The 17,027-nt window shown below is 33.8% G+C and overlaps 1 long non-coding RNA gene across 1 annotated transcript; it reads left to right on the forward strand.

Annotated features, from left to right (window-relative positions):
• Nucleotides 1-15,857: 15,857 nt before the first annotated feature.
• On the forward strand, nt 15,858-16,791 carry LOC149421932 (uncharacterized). The gene is made up of 3 exons (XR_016302528.1): nt 15,858-15,973; nt 16,052-16,140; nt 16,673-16,791. It is a non-coding gene; the product is annotated as an uncharacterized LOC149421932 (long non-coding RNA).
• Nucleotides 16,792-17,027: the final 236 nt, after the last annotated feature.

The raw sequence follows: 17,027 nt of genomic DNA on the forward strand, positions 1-17,027 counted from the left end.
TGTCAGCAGGTACATAATGACAACATTTTTGCAATAACATGGTACAATGGTAAACAGTATGTAGGTATGTATAATGTTGATGATAAATTAACAATAAATGATAAGTTGGTTAAATTACAGAATTGTTAAATATAAATATGTAAGAAGCAGTAGCCTCATATAACAAAATAAGCACAAATGAATTTAATATGAACAAATGAATATAATCAACAAGTACTTCTATGGTTTTAATATACATAAGGTAATACAAATTTATAACGATTTTCCATTTCCCTAGAATGTGAATTCCAATTAGGAAAACAAGGTCTTCAGTAGTGCATCAATATAAATCCTCAGTATCTAATAGCCATTTCCTTAGATTATATTTGACTTTGGCTGTAAAAACGTTTATATTTTTAATTGTCATTGGTAGTTTATTAAATATTCTGGGTACAATAAAGTTTAGGGTTCTTTCACCGTATTTATTGGTACATTTCGGGACCACCAATCCTTCATTTTGGGTGAATCTTGTATTATGTTTGTGGAAAACTCTTTCACTATACAAGGAATCAGACAATATAAGATGTTGACTTACAATATTATAAAACAATAATCCTCTGACAGGTAAAACATTCAGAGACTTGCATATTAATTTAGTGTCGCTTCTGTGTGCATTGGTATATTTATGTATTAACAATTTTGTAAGGGAGTTTTGTAATGTTTGGATATAACTTATATTAGTTTTACAAGAATGTCCCCAAGAAGTGATTCCATAACGGATTATGGATTCAGCCAGAGATAGGTAGATTAATTTTAAAGTACTTACAGGCACAAAATATTTTATTTTATAAATTCTACCCACAATAGACCGTAGACGTTTACAAACATTAGTAATGTGTACATCCCATTTCATGTGGCAGTCAATAGTAACACCCAAATATACATAATTTTTGACAAAATCAATGGTTTCACATGAACAGGGCTGTGCAACATTTCTGTGTAAGCAGTCAAAAGTATGTTTATGTAACGAAAGGATTAAATTGAATCTGGCGTGTGGTGATCTTATGTGCATAATTTTAGTTTTTTTGGCATTTATTATGAGACCCGTGCAACATAATTATACCTAAATAAGCCAAATTTCAACATGGATTTCAACAACTTTTTTAGACATCAACTCCAAGCAAGAGGCCCCAAGGAAAATAAATTCCTCACGGCCTACTTCATATTTGGGGATGCTTGGGGGGTCTTTATGAAAAGATGAAGTTGTTAAAATGAAATTTAAAAATGCATTTTATAGGAGGGAGGAAACACAAACAAATTTCCACAGCTGAACTGCTGAACTACTGAACTGAAGAATGAGTCGTAGAAGCGATCCTTTCTCGTGAGACAAATAATGTCAACCAAACCAATAAAGTCAACTCCAGATCAGAAAAGTATGTACATAATGGTGTGTATTCAAATTATGTAGTGGTATGTACAAATCAACATAAGTGAATGGAAAGATATTTAATAGCTGTCGTTTACCCAGCGTTTCTCTTATGAATGGTTTGGATTATAGTTTTGAGGTTGTGAATTCTAGTGTAAATTAAGTATGGTACATGTGTAGTTAAGGTGGCCATACATAATATTGTTCAGAATTTAAAAAGTTTTTTTAAGTATTTGTTTCACTTGATCGCGCCATGTCTTCCTTGGGTGTCCTCGACATCTTGTACCATTCACTTCCTCGTCATAAATTCTCCTCATACCCCTTTCTTCGGTCATTACATACGCCTAATTTTACCATACATTTCACTTGATCGTGCCTTTTTCTACCTTTCACTACTATACTCCATTTGTTGCTGTTAAATAAATTAACTATAATATTGTCTTTGATTCCACTCCGTATGTAATTCCAGTGCAGAAAAACTGCGTTAAGTCTTCCCCTCGGGCGTGCTTACTTTTTCTACCATTCACTACTCCATACCACATTGTGATCTACTGTTAAAAAAACAACATTATATCGTCTTTAATTCCACTCCGTGTATCATTTCAGTTCAGAGATAATGCGTTAAGTCTTCCCCTCGGGCGTGCTTACTTTTTCTACCATTCACTACTCCATACCACATTGTGATCTACTGTTAAAAAAACAACATTATATCGTCTTTAATTCCACTCCGTGTATCATTTCAGTTCAGAGATAATGCGTTAAGTCTTCCCCTCGGGCGTGCTTACTTTTTCTACCATTCACTACTCCATACCACATTGTGATCTACTGTTAAAAAACAACATTATATCGTCTTTAATTCCACTCCGTGTATCATTTCAGTTCAGAGATAATGCGTTAAGTCTTCCCCTCGGGCGTGCTGACTTTTTCCACCATTCACTACTCCATACCACATTGTGATCTACTGTTAAAAAAACAACATTATATCGTCTTTAATTCCACTCCGTGTATCATTTCAGTTCAGAGATAATGCGTTAAGTCTTCCCCTCGGGCGTGCTGACTTTTTCCACCATTCACTACTCCATACCACATTGTGATCTACTGTTAAAAAAACAACATTATATCGTCTTTAATTCCACTCCGTGTATCATTTCAGTTCAGAGATAATGCGTTAAGTCTTCCCCGGACGTCCCCGACTTTTTCTACCCTTCACTTCTGATTACCACATTTTTACTGTTAAAAAAACAAACTTTTATCGACTTTACTTCGAATCACCAAAAAATAATATTATATACCTAGTGAAAAGTAAAAGAGATCATTCCTTTTGGACTCCAACTGGTCTTCGAGTGACGTCACTTAGCATTTTTTTCCGAAAAGTGCCTGATTGAGCCAACCTTGTTAAATACATTTTCCACAAACCTTGTACCTTACCAATTTATTAATCAGGTCACAAAGATAATGAATGAATTTGCTTTCAACGTTTTTTAAAAAAAGAATTTATTTAGTTTTTTAATAAAACAAAAGCGCATAACTAGCTGTCATGGGTTTTTCTGTACTGTAAAATATTGCACTGAGCGTGAGTGGTTTATTTATGCACTGAGCACTGATGATTGATTAATTAAAAATGTTGCGGATTGTTGTAACATTCGGTACTGTTGCTGTTGGAACAACAAGCTCTGCCAGAGTTTGTCTGAAAAACGACGAATTAGTAAGGACCTTATAAGCATAAAATCAATAAAAATCATAAAGTTAAATTCATTTACAATATTTGATTATTTTAGCATGATGTGAATTACACCTTTGCATACCCTTGCAACAAATTGAATTTGGATTATGTTTTCAAAGTGGATTTTCCTAAACATGTTACAATAAAGCCGGGAAGACGCTACGAATTCTGTGTTTCTTTCTCCCCTTCAATAGCGGGGATAGCGGGACAGGATTACATAGATTATTACACTATAGAGGATAAAGATTTCCATAAGAAGGTTAACTTGATAGTTCAAGGATCTAGCACAGGTAAATACATTTTATTTCACCAAGATTCAGGTTAAGTCATGATTGACAGGCATTTAATCACAGTTTGCAAATACATTTTTCGCTATTATTTAAATGGATATACATAAATATATTGACGGTCCCGAATTTGCAGTAGAGCTGTTTAAAGTTTCATTTCTGCATTTTTTTTATTTTTGAGATCAAGAAAGTGTTGTTTGATATTTTCCATTGACCTCACATTTATTTAGTTGGAGAAATATATTATCGAAAACAGTAAGAATGCACCAAACTAAACTTTAATCAGCTCAGAACTTTACTACTGCAAAACTATAAATTTGCACATCCGACATTGTTCTTCAGGACCATCGATATATATTTGTTATTTAACTTCCTAAAGGTCCAAGAATATCTTTCTATCCCGAAGAAATATTATTCTTACCAACTGACGATGCAAGCTATAAATTTAAGAAAAATATTAAATTAACTAATAATTCTGTAATGATGGGATATTTCAAATGGCTCATAAATCCTGGTGGGCAGGGACCTTTTAAAGTAAGTAAAAATTTATTTTTATTGAAGGAAGCAAACACTTTGTGATGTGACATTATATATTAAATGAAAAATACACTTTGTAAAACACCACTTTTATTATGAATTAATATTAACAGCCAACCAGGTTTCGCTTAGCTCAAGCTTCGTCAGGGCTTATTTTATCAACTTGACGAAGCTTGAAGATGTGTGATATCCGAAGATATCACACATCTTCGGATCTACCGGATCTGCCCTGATGATGGACACTGCAACGCTGTCCGAAACGTCGGCTAAAGAAGGAGTTAGCGCAACACGGCATAACACCCCAAAAACAAACAACAAAAAAACAGGTTTCGCTTAGTTCAAGCTTCGTCAAGTTGATAAAATAAGCCCTGACGAAGCTTGAGCTAAGCGAAACCTGGTTGGCTGTTAATATTAATTCATAATAAAAGTGGTGTTTTACAAAGTGTATTTTTCATTTAATAAAAATTTATTTATTTATTTCATCAATATTTTGTTGTCTAATTGTATAAAGGAGAGAGTTTGTGGCGGGCGGGTTAATAGCCGCATAACACCGGGTGGGCAGCCAAGATTAGCTTTTTATACAATCTATTTATTCCGATACTGATGAAATTTTCCACACTTGACCTTTAAAACAAGAATAGGAAGATTACTGTCTACATCTGATTTAAAAAAAAAACTCTGTGCATAGCTCGGGTAAAACCGGAGACTTTAGTTAATTCTTTACATAAAATAATTCTTACTCCGATTTCGAAGAATGTGGGATCATAGAACCATTTCAGTCCATGAACTATTCTGTAGCTTTTATTTCAAAATTCCTTTCTTACTCCAGATTTCGAAGCAATGAACTGAATGGGATCATAGAACCATTTCAGTCCATGAACTATTCTGTAGCTTTTATTTCAATATTCCATTCTTACTCCAGATTTCGAAGCAATGTGGGATCATAGAACCATTTCAGTCCATGAACTATTCTGTAGCTTTTATTTCAATATTCCATTCTTACTCCAGATTTCGAAGCAATGTGGGATCATAGAACCATTTCAGTCCATGAACTATTCTGTAGCTTTTATTTCAATATTCCATTCTTACTCCAGATTTCGAAGCAATGTGGGATCATAGAACCATTTCAGTCCATGAACTATTCTGTAGCTTTTATTTCAAAATTCCTTTCTTACTCCAGATTTCGAAGCAATGAACTGAATGGGATCATAGAACCATTTCAGTCCATGAACTATTCTGTAGCTTTTATTTCAATAATCCTTTCTTACTCCAGATTTCGAAGCAATGTGGGATCATAGAACCATTTCAGTCCATGAACTATTCTGTAGCTTTTATTTCAAAATTCCTTTCTTACTCCAGATTTCGAAGCAATGAACTGAATGGGATCATAGAACCATTTCAGTCCATGAACTATTCTGTAGCTTTTATTTCAATAATCCTTTCTTACTCCAGATTTCGAAGCAATGTGGGATCATAGAACCATTTCAGTCCATGAACTATTCTGTAGTTTTTAACGAATCCTTCAATGGAACATTTGAGGAAGATTTAGTCTGTCTGATTCATCAACAAGTGAGTAAAACATAGCTTACGTAATATGTATACACCTAATTCGTGGGAAAATTTTTATTTCTATACATATTTTTCATTGTTTAGGAACCTCTTATATTGCGAGTAAGGGGAACAAGGTCTAATTTAGGTGTAACTGAAATTGAAAAAGAAGAGTGTATATCAGGAAAGGTTTTAAAATCAATTTGTAATTTCACCACTGTCATGGAAGACACTTTAAATGTTAGAAGCGACGTGCCGATGGTGTCTGTCTCTTCAACATTTATAGATTTTGGATTAGGAAGTGCTTCCGATGTAACATGGAATATTACACAACCACTAAGTGTCAGTAACCACTCCGATGACGACGGAACTATATTTTGGTACCAAGGTTATTATATTTACATACTATTCAATTAATTTTGTGACATGTTTTTGTCTATGCAAGCTTTGTTAGATTTAAATAATTGTTGTTGATTTTCTTCTTTAGACTGTGAAGAAACTTTTACAATCACTCCAGAACATTTAACTATTGAAGCTAAAGGTGTAAAAGATTTTGCTGTCAAATTCAGGTAATTTGGAAGCTCCCACTGCTAAAAATGAGTCAAAATGTAGACCGATTATGTTCAGCAAATAAATATTCTATTGTTAAATTTATTTATATTCAGACCAGAGCATTCTGAAAGACGCTACAGTTCAATATTATTTGGAGTATTTACGACCACCAGAAAAGATAAAATACTGAATCCGCGGCACATATTCAGAATACCAGTCATTGGCCACACCTGTTCCGGGCCGTACCCACTAAAACCAAATTGTCACTTGGCAGAGAGGATATTTTTCCCACCCACTGTTCCGTTTTTTGCAACATTTACAACTTTTATACTGAACAATTGTGGAAGTGCACCTGTACTTTATAAGTTTATTCCTCCTGAAAAGTCGTGAGTGAAAATTCTGTTAAAAACTCCTTATTGAATATTATTCCACTGACATTCAACTATGTAAATTGGCTGTACATTGTTTTAAGATATGTTACCGTGATGCCAATGTGTGGATTAATGGATCCAGAAAATTGGACCATCATTTTAGCAGCTCTACATCCAACTTGTTCTGGTTTCTATTTTGAAGAATGGAAAGTTATGATTGATTTTACCATAGAGGTTGATTTTTTTCCTATACGAGTGTGCAGTATATTTATCTGATGATTATTTTATTAAATAATGGTTTCTTTTAGCTCAAATTCAAGTTCTATGGTTCTGCAGATACAATTCAGTATACGGTTACTATTCAAAATCAACTGGACCTATTGGGTGCTAACAATTATTTAACAGAAGATATAATTTACCCATCTTTATACGAAGACAACGATGATATTTCCGACGTGCATTCAAGAATAACTAATAATTCTCAAGATGTTAGATCGAAAAAAGAGATTTCATTTGATATCACCAGTCCAGGGAGTGAATCCAAAACTGTGATTGTCATACAAAACCTTACTAGGAATTATTTGCAGTAAGTAGTTCAGAGTTTATTAAATCCAAGGGGTTGCATCATTTTAATATGAACTCAATAAGTTAGATATTGATCTAATAAGTATTTTATAGGAAATTAACATTTCAGTTTCCATTTTCTCAAAACTAAAATCTGAAAACCCAAAGCTTATGCGCATATTTGACGCCTGTATCTGTCTGATTCCGCAATCTATGTAACTTCTAAGCTATGAAAATTAAAAACTATGTCGGCAAAGCGCGCATTGGACAATAATGTGTAATGAGTGACGATTGCATCTTTGAGAAAAAAATATTATTGTCCCTAATTGGCGCTTTTAAAATTCCTACGGCAACAGCTTAAAAAACACAAAATGTACATTATTTATCACAATAATGATGCAGCTCTTTCTTCCACACTAAATAATAGTGAGACAAACGATGCAAGAATGCCTGCTTCCCTCAAAAGAAAAAAGTAATCATTAATCTTGCATCTCCGAAACACTGTTGCCGTTACCGCTGCCGTGGGAAAAAAATCCCTTTATTTTAAAAATGTCCTTTACTTTAATAAATATAAATTAGTACAAAATAAATCAGGAGCCAATAACATTACGAACTACAGACATGCTGTAGAGATCTCAAAAGTAGCAAGCGAAAGACACGGTAATTATCGTACTTTCAATTTAGCAGTCTTAGTACTAAACTGTCACGCATCGGGAGGTTGTGTGCTATCTCTAACCAAATTACGTAAATGAGTTCCAAAATCGTGTGATGAGAATGTGTTTCCATTACAAAAAAAGCACTAGTAAAACCAAGGAATAAGTTTTCATTTACTAAATTACTTTTATTATTTAAATTTTTTCGCCACTAGAGAAAGTTAAATAGCGGATTTAGCAACACATAATATACTGACAACTTGTTCTCAGTAGGTCGTATCATACAGCGTTCCGTATTCGTCTTGATGTAAGTGAGTAAGCGTATCTTGTCTTCTCAATCACACCCATGAACGAATGTAGTGTTCCCCAGAAATTTTAATACGCAAATACGAATCTATCTAATACGATTCTATATCTGTTTCGTTCATCTGTTTCGCGAACATGAGTTTTAATACGATCATTAGTATAATATTACCAACGCATTATAAATAAATCCTTTGAAAATGCATTCAGAGTCACTTGACTCCACTTTTATTGCAGTAAATTCAAATCTCCCGGTGGAAAATGAACTTCAAGCTATGTCACAACTTTCTAAACAATACTCTACCTACTCGATGAGACAACATTGATAAGTTTATATTTTCTACGAACCTTGGGTTCAGATATTTCAATTTTAGTTTAAAGTAGTCTATGTATAATATGAATCCTATAATTTCTATACCAGCTATATCCGATTTTTTGACAAAATGATCTGAGTATGACATCTTGTTCACATTTTTGCGAGCAACAAGAGGAGCCTAAAATTGAGTTTCAAAACCCTCCTTATCGCGACCAAAAACCATGTTTAAACTGCGAGTGAGAAACCAAATCCGCTATATCATACAGAAAGTTACTATCAAAACCCGCTATATCGGATTCAACGAATCACAAGCAGTTATTTTGCCAAAATACAATATGGCCGCCGCTCTGACGCCACGCTTGTGTGTCAAAATGATCTACGCGTGAGTTTCTAAACCCGCCATGTCGGCTCAGTTGACTTTCAAAAACACGAAGTGAGTATCAAAATCCGCTATATCCATTTTATTTATCGAAATTACTTAATTATTGCTAGACATATATAGAAAAATAAATGCTTTTCGAAATTTTATTACTCCAATTCATTATATAAAAAATTGTAATGCATTTACTTATGTACGCTAGAGATGTGACAGTTTTTTGCGGTTTTCTCCAAATCAATGAAAGTTGATATAGCGGGTATAGAAATTACACGACTCATATATGTCTAATAGTTAACTTTTATTGAAGGACAAAATTTTTTTGAAAAAACTTTGTTGAAAGAGTGTTCACACTTGCCGATATGCTTTCAAGTATCATTCAACTTCATGGAGTTTGATTAACTAAAATTGAAAAGTCTGAATCGCTATAAATGGTGTTGCACAACTGACGTTGCACAACGGAAGAAAATTCATGACATGCACAATTTATTTTAAATAAAAATTATAATGCTAACATCGAACTATATATGCTAACAAATTTTCTTATATAAAAAACCACATTCACATTCGAAATTTGTTTGGAACTACTGACTTGCACTATTTTTAAACTTGATATGAATCTTAAAATAGCATTGTATCTAATAAATAGATATTACCAAACCACATATTGATCATTTCTTTTTTGTTACAAACATGACATACAAATATATCTATTGACATTTGCAAAGAATTTGGACCTGACACAAATATTTATTATGGTGTGGTTAGTTTGACATGCGTTTCTATAAAATAAAAATAAAATTACATCTTGTTTCCTTTGTCCTCCTGTTATATATTTTTTTCTAATAATTTACAGCTACCAAGAGAAAAATACACTTCTGCATTCTGTCCTCCTGGTTAATATCCAATATCAAAAAAATAAAATAAGTATTATATTACGGCATTATGTGCTCCTGGTTTATTCTGTACTAATTAATTTACACCCACCAAGTGAAAGATAAAAGTTTAAAAAAACTCAAAAGATAAGCTTAGAGCTTAAATCATTAAACTATAAAAGCTTATACGCCCATTACACTCATCAGTATTAAAATATTCGTATAATGGCAGATACTGACGTACACGCGCATCTAGATATTTGCTCTGCTTATCAGTATTGGGGCGTGGTCGAAAAATGGTGGGGATACTGATACACGTACTGATGTGTGTGTGCCCTCACCCCCTCAGTATGTCAGTATTTCCTATGCGCCATGGAAGACGGTGCTGCCTTGTCTGCAGTTCGTAGTCCTTCGATACATTCATCGCCACCAGCTACCCTCGCTTCAAAAGGAAAACGTTCTAGTGACATTTATAGAGGCGTATGAAACACGTGATCTGCTGTGGAACACGACTTACAAGGACTACAAAAATACGCTCCAGAGAAATCTCCAATATTGCTTGGCTTATTGCTGCTGGAGATAGAATCGACTAATCTCCAATATTGCTTGGCTTATTGCTGCTGGAGATAGAATCGACTAATCCTCGAAGCTACTGGCGATCGCATAGAAACGTAGAGCTATAGCTAATTTTTCTCTTGGCGTGGCTCTCATGGCTGTATTTTTTTTCAAAATATATGGAGTAACCATATTTACAAATTTATTGAAATTCTCATTTCTCATCCTAAAATATTTTTTATAGATCGGTCAGCAAAATTTCATCCAAATTCAAATGTGAGAATTCTTTTTTTTAAGAAACCAGTCTTCCACCCATCGTTCACGCTTCACTCGTTTCTTTGTACCGAGCCCCCAAATGATAGCAACACGGGCTTTTTTTTTTTTTTTAATCCAGTACATTTAAAGCATCTTGGAGGGTTCTTCCAACATTACTGATGTCAGTATACTGATATCGTGTAATGGCATACAGGGTCGGCCCTATGCGGGCGCAATTGGAGCAGAGCGCTCCGTGCGCCGAGTTGCCAAGTCGCTGTTAATACCTACCAGTATTAAAACACATCGCCCATGAGATTATTTTTCATAAAAACGGGCGCTGTTTGGCTCAGGGCCGGCCTTGATGGCATACAAATACTGACGGCTACCATCAATATACTGATGTAAATACTGACGCGTGTAATGGGAGGATTTAAATTCAAAAGTGTAAAGCTCAGAGGCTAAAGTCAATAGCTTAAAGCTAAAAAGCCTAAAAGTCTAATACATATTTCTGACTAAGCTTATACATACCTCAATGATCCTATCTTAGAAAGCTCAAAACTCTCTCTTAGATAATATATTCTCAAAGCTCAACTAGGTTATTAATAATGTAATATTAAATGTTGTGCTTAAAGTATTCGACTACTGGGGAGTATGAATTGGGTTTACGCTGATGGTGGTGAAGAAGTAATTATTCGACCCAATGAAGTGAGCCCCTTTTGCCTTGTTTTCAAGCCTGCTTTTCCAGGAATGTACAATTCAGTTATAACTTTCTCTGCTATTGCATTACATAACGGGTAATTTTTATGATTCAAGAGTAAATAATGATTTTGGATTTTGAAATACTATACAGCCATTATTAATGTATTCTTTTCTCCTATAAGGAAACCAATTGGAGTACCACTGGACACAATTTTGTCGATAAACGGATATTGCAGTGTTTTTGCACTAAAGGTACCCTAATAATTAATTTAATTGAAATTGAAATTAATCTTTTGGAAAAATGTACTTATTGTTAATATAAAATATTTGAACATTAACCTGTCTCGATACAGGATGTCCCTGTAAAAAATATGTATAAACTCGACTTATTATTAATTGGACTCTGATATTTTTATTATTGCTACCAAGCTAGAGAAACCAATTTATTTTCGAAAGTTACACAACAATAACAAATTTATTTTTTATCCAAGGTTTTACCAAAAAGTTTGGATTTGGGACAACTTGAATGTGATCAAAAGGTGGAAACCAAATTTTCCATAATCAACACGGGAACTTCTCCATTACACTTCCAATTGAACGCTGTTCAAAAAAACTTGCGCTCTGAAATAGTTGAAATGAATAAACTGATATTACAACCAAATAGAGTAAGTCACAATTTTCAAACTTTTTGATTCACATTCAGATTGATACAATAATTTATGAAATTATTTATTGACAGGGAACTCTCTTGGGCGGAAATTACTGTCACATTAATATTAGCTTTATCCCAGAAATATGTGATGATTTCTACATTCAAATATTTTGTGTCCTACGTAAAAATATGTCTTCTGATATCCCCGCACCGACAGAACCAAACAATATAATGATTTTCCACTTTCACTTTGAAGGAATCTATCCCACAATTCAGGTACACAATATGTATTATAATAAAATTGTTCGGAACTGATTTTAACATTTTTATTTGAATAATTAAGATATTGATTTTTAGGTTCATGGTATTCAATCTTTACAATGTAACAAGAAATTTTCTGAAGTAATGCTTTGGCAAATGCTTAATATTGATCAGTAAGTATTTAAAAATATTAATGTTACTCGAGCGATTTCCTGGTGTTCGGTTTCGGATTCAGCCGCGCTCATTCAAAAAATCATAACTCCGAATATTAAGCGAAAAAACTGATTACTATAATTTAAAGCCAATGAATTCTGCCGATATTTCACCGTTCATACTGTATTTTTACACTTTATAATTTATTTATTTTTATATAGTGTAATTTACAAACGCATGAATTCTGTTAACAATATTGAATACTACTACATATTTATTTATGTTTATGGTCTATGGAAATGTCTACAGTAATCCATGAAAAAAAAGTTAAGTCAGGTGTCTAGCACGATCAAATGTTTGCACAAACATTTGGTTCATGTTTGTGGTAATATTGTCACTGGAGATGGTGCTTTAGAACCAATTTAAAATGGCTTCTACAGACTATTTACCTCTATCTCAGCTTGAAATACAGTGCAATGTATTCCTAGAGGTATACTAAGTTCCGTCTCGAAACCCTGTAAATAGACCCCGTCCCCAGTTCCCTCCTCCATCTTGGACCCATCTGTGGACCAGATTAGTTCCTGTTTGTGGGTAGGGCCTGGAACCGTGTCCCATTCTTCCCTTGTGGGGTACGTCACTCTAAACTGCTGTCTGAAGAAGTATTCAGCTTGTTTGCCGTCCTGCCTAATTCCAACTGTTGGACTATGTTCTATAGACTAACATTATCTAGAAAATTCCATGAGATGACTTTGGTGACATCTTTTGGTATTACGATAGAAGCTCAAGCTAGTGACTAAATATATTAGATGACTGCAGAAAGATTTAAATAAAATCATAAAAATCACCTAGCTACCGTGTTTGGGTAGCTATCGCTCATGGGCATTAGCAGAGCTATCGCTCAAGTGGGTAAGTATGAATCACATTAAATTAAAAAATACATATTATATTATTTTATTTTTCATTTAAGGCTGAACAAGGCTCTGAAAAATGTGGCACCAGAGAGTGCTATTAGAATTGATATGGATGTCCCGGCCAGCCAAGTGAACTCTTGCCCTACTCTCCTGGGGCTTCTGTTGAAGGGAAAATACCTGGCTCCGTGCAACTTCTCCCTGGCCCGCAGCAAACTGTGCAACTGCCCTCTGCTTAGACAATCTCGGAAGATGACTTTTGTCGAACATGTTTACAAATGTCCGCATAGATCTATTTTGCAACTGTGTCCGAAAGACGGAGCAATTAATGTACGACAACAAAATAACTTACATAATCCACCCAAGATGAAATTTATAAACAAAAAAAATTGAGTTCTTACTTATTCATGTCAACCACTCTAGGTCGCATTCACACGTCTCATGGACAGTTGCAATTATAATTAAATAGGATAAGTTACAATAGTTTTGAATAGTACAAATATCTGGATACTAATAAGTAGCAAACTTTGAACTTAAGTTCCAGATTTCGTTTCACCCAATATTTTTTAGGAATGCATTTAACTGTGGTTGCGTTTTTCAGAAAAATAAAGTATTTCTGCTAAAAATGGAGATTAAATACTGTCTTACTGGAGAGCACCAGCTCGCTTACGATTTAACTCTTCTTCCGAAAAGAAGAAACATTCTTTTACACTTCAATATAAAAGTGACAGAAGAAGTATCCACCTGGTTGTGGCCCCTTTACCACGCAGATGAATGGGATGAATTAAAGGAACATGATAAAAGCGTATTTTACCTCAACGTTGGCAAAGTTTACATTGGAAGTCAAGATCCTGTTTTTAGAGTGAGTGTGTGTGTACCCTGCATGCCTTACATTCCTTTTCTCAAAACAACAGACCTGCCCACAACAAACCAAGTTGCCCGGTGCGGAGCGGTGGCATGACCACCTCCCTTTTAAGTGATTTGTCAATAAATGAATCTGACAGTATACAGGCAACTCGCATTTTCCTATCAGTATTACGTCTGCGAAAATAAAATCTCCTTACATAAGTAGTCCCTTTTTACAATGGCGAGCAAATTGCTGGCAGCATAAAAACCTTTACTGCAAATCGCTTAAACAAAAGTGTGGGCTTGTTTTTCAAATTTAATATTTTGATACACTATTTAGTTAGACACTTTTATAAATATGTTATAATTTACTCACCTCACTCATTTTTACATCGCAACGCAACCTGATTTTATAAGTTTGGTTAAAAATTTACATTCAGACCCTGCGCAGAAAAGTCCCACAATGGACTGCGCTGCAAAACCATTAACTTTATTTTTCCGCGCAGGGTCCGGTTATTTCAATGTACGATCTTTGGCGGTCAACGTGCGACTGATATCGTTTAATCAAAGCATTCTCGAACCCACCTGGTGTCAAAAAGAAGGTCAAGTAGTTAGTCAACTTTTTTGTAATGTCTACGTCTTTTCTTAATTTTTGTGAAAACATGTCTTGTAATTTGTGTAATTTAAAAAAAATTATTCCAGTGGTTCGTTCTGCACAATACTATATCAGAAACAGTGAAGTGGCAACTGTTGAAAGCGAACACAAGTCCTTTTGCCGTAATTCACTGCGTAACAGGCAAATCCAAGGCCCTGCCTGATAATCCACTGTGTGTTATGTTTTCATTTAAGCCAATGGAATCTATCCATTATGAGGTTCAACCATTATTATTCTTTTACTCCAAAAAATAATGCCAATACATACATAATTACTTTGATAGCAGATCTCTTATTATTATATAATATAAAATTATGACTTTTCCAGGAAAAATTTATGGGAATTTTAAATTATCGAAAGGTTTTTATTGTTGTGCATGGTGAAGGTATCACTACTCATTCTGTAAATCCGCCAATACAGATTCCTAAGAATATTTTACAGCAGAAGAGATATTTACCTACAGCTAATGCGGTAAGAACTCATTTTCTTTAAATCTTTAGGCACTTATTTGTTTGGTGACGCAACAGATTTTGTGGGTATATTTAGATGTAAACTGATGTAAAACCGATTAGTTTTTACCTTGTTTCAGGTTAATATATCAAAAGACCATTTTATTATTGAGAACTTGATGACAAATAGAAAAGTGACGAGAATGTTTGCCATCAACAACCCAACGTCTAAAGTCATACGATTTACATGGGATAAGTGTGTTAACATTTTGATTGCAAATTTTTAGAAAGATTTATTTTTTTAACTCAAAATTTATGACTTATTTACAGAATAATATTGCCGTGTTCACTAAAGTGCTTCATGACCCCAGATAAAGAATATATTATTCAGCCCAATGAAAGAAAATGGTTGCTTTTGAATATATGTGCGGAAAATTTACCAACTAATGTCACGTAAGTATTGCGGAAAATTCATAAAATCATTTACGCCAACATTATTATTCAGCCTTCATAATATTAATGCTAAACAAATAATGTGCAACTTAAACTGAAAGTGCAAACAATGCTCTTTCCACACATTTATTTTAGACTTGGAAGAGTAGCAAATATAAAAATAAAAACAGAATCAAATTTAAAATCAAGATATGTACATCTTTTTTTAGACTTCAAATGAGATGCAATTTATTGGACCTCTCTGAAAGACGATATATCAGGAAGAATCGTGACTCTTACCAAAAATATGAAGAGTTCAAATGCGAACAAAGTTCTGAAACTTGCTGTGTGGAGGAGGTTCACAAAATATTTAATTAAATATAGTTCAATTCTCACTAAGTGTCATTTAAATTAGCTCTTTACTAAAGCAATTATTTTGGAAGTTAACTGAATTACATACTTAATAATATTTGTTTTAATCCAGGTACAAATAAATAAGAATTTGGAGAAAAAGTGCGTTTACTTAACACTAAGCATTAATACTATTAGTCCCCGTGATGTTTTCAAACGCACAAAAGCGTCGGATGCTTATTTTTGGGTAAGCAGAAAAAATTACTTCAAATTTTACATATTCTAATGCAATAATAAATTTACTGATCTATTGTTATTGCTTTAGAGTCCCTGTCAGAAAGAACCCGCATTCAAAAGATGCAATGATATAATGCAAATTAAATATGCTACATATATTATGGAAAAATTAATTTGGTGAGTTTACATATTATTAGCTGTACCTCACCACGCGTTGCTGTGGCTCAGTCTGTCTGTGCAGATAGAGAATCAATAGCGCGTTTTGCTTTTACATCCAACAGACGGCGCTGCTTTAAAAAAAAAGGTTTTTACGTGTCACAGGTGACATCTACATAATATAGATATTTAAAAACACATTCATATTCAAATGAAATGTGTCAAAATATTAAAGCAATCGGTGAAGAACTTTTGGAGATTTAAGATTTTGAACAACACAACAACAAACATTTACATTTTTATTTATATAAATAAATTACTAGCGTAAGTCCCCCGGGGCTTTACACAGAGTTTTTCGAAAACAGACAACGGCCTTTCTCTTGTTTTGAAGGTCAAGTGTGCAAAGTTTCATCACTCTTGAAATAAACTGTAGATTTGTATAAAAATCAATCCAGCAAGCCGCCCGCCACAGACAATTTAGATTATAAATGGATTGCGTACAAAGAATTTTATCACTTTTGCATCAAACTTATTACCACTTTACATTTTAAAGGTCTGCATTGAACTGTGAAATCATAAAAGAGAAACTAATGAATCTGAATAATTCTAACAATCCTACATACATGCAGTTTGTAATGGCTCCCAAGGAGAAATCTCAACCCACTTTGGATAGCAGGTAAAAAAAAAAAAAAACTGGCATATAAAATGTAGTGTAAGTAGGTACCGTGCAGGACTGTCCTGCACAGTACCTACTTACACTTTACTCACGAAGTCTTAACATTACAGAAATATTTCCAATATTTTTGATGGATTAATTTTCGAAACCTTACAAAAATACAAAAAGCAAAGGGAATAGTGAAGCCAATAAATGGACCACTTCATAAAATAATTCATTAACTGTCCAAGAT

The sequence above is a fragment of the Hesperophylax consimilis genome, chromosome 8, assembly GCF_061612785.1.
Source record: "Hesperophylax consimilis isolate HC1 chromosome 8, BYU_Hcon_1.0, whole genome shotgun sequence".
Lineage (NCBI taxonomy): Eukaryota > Metazoa > Arthropoda > Insecta > Trichoptera > Limnephilidae > Hesperophylax > Hesperophylax consimilis.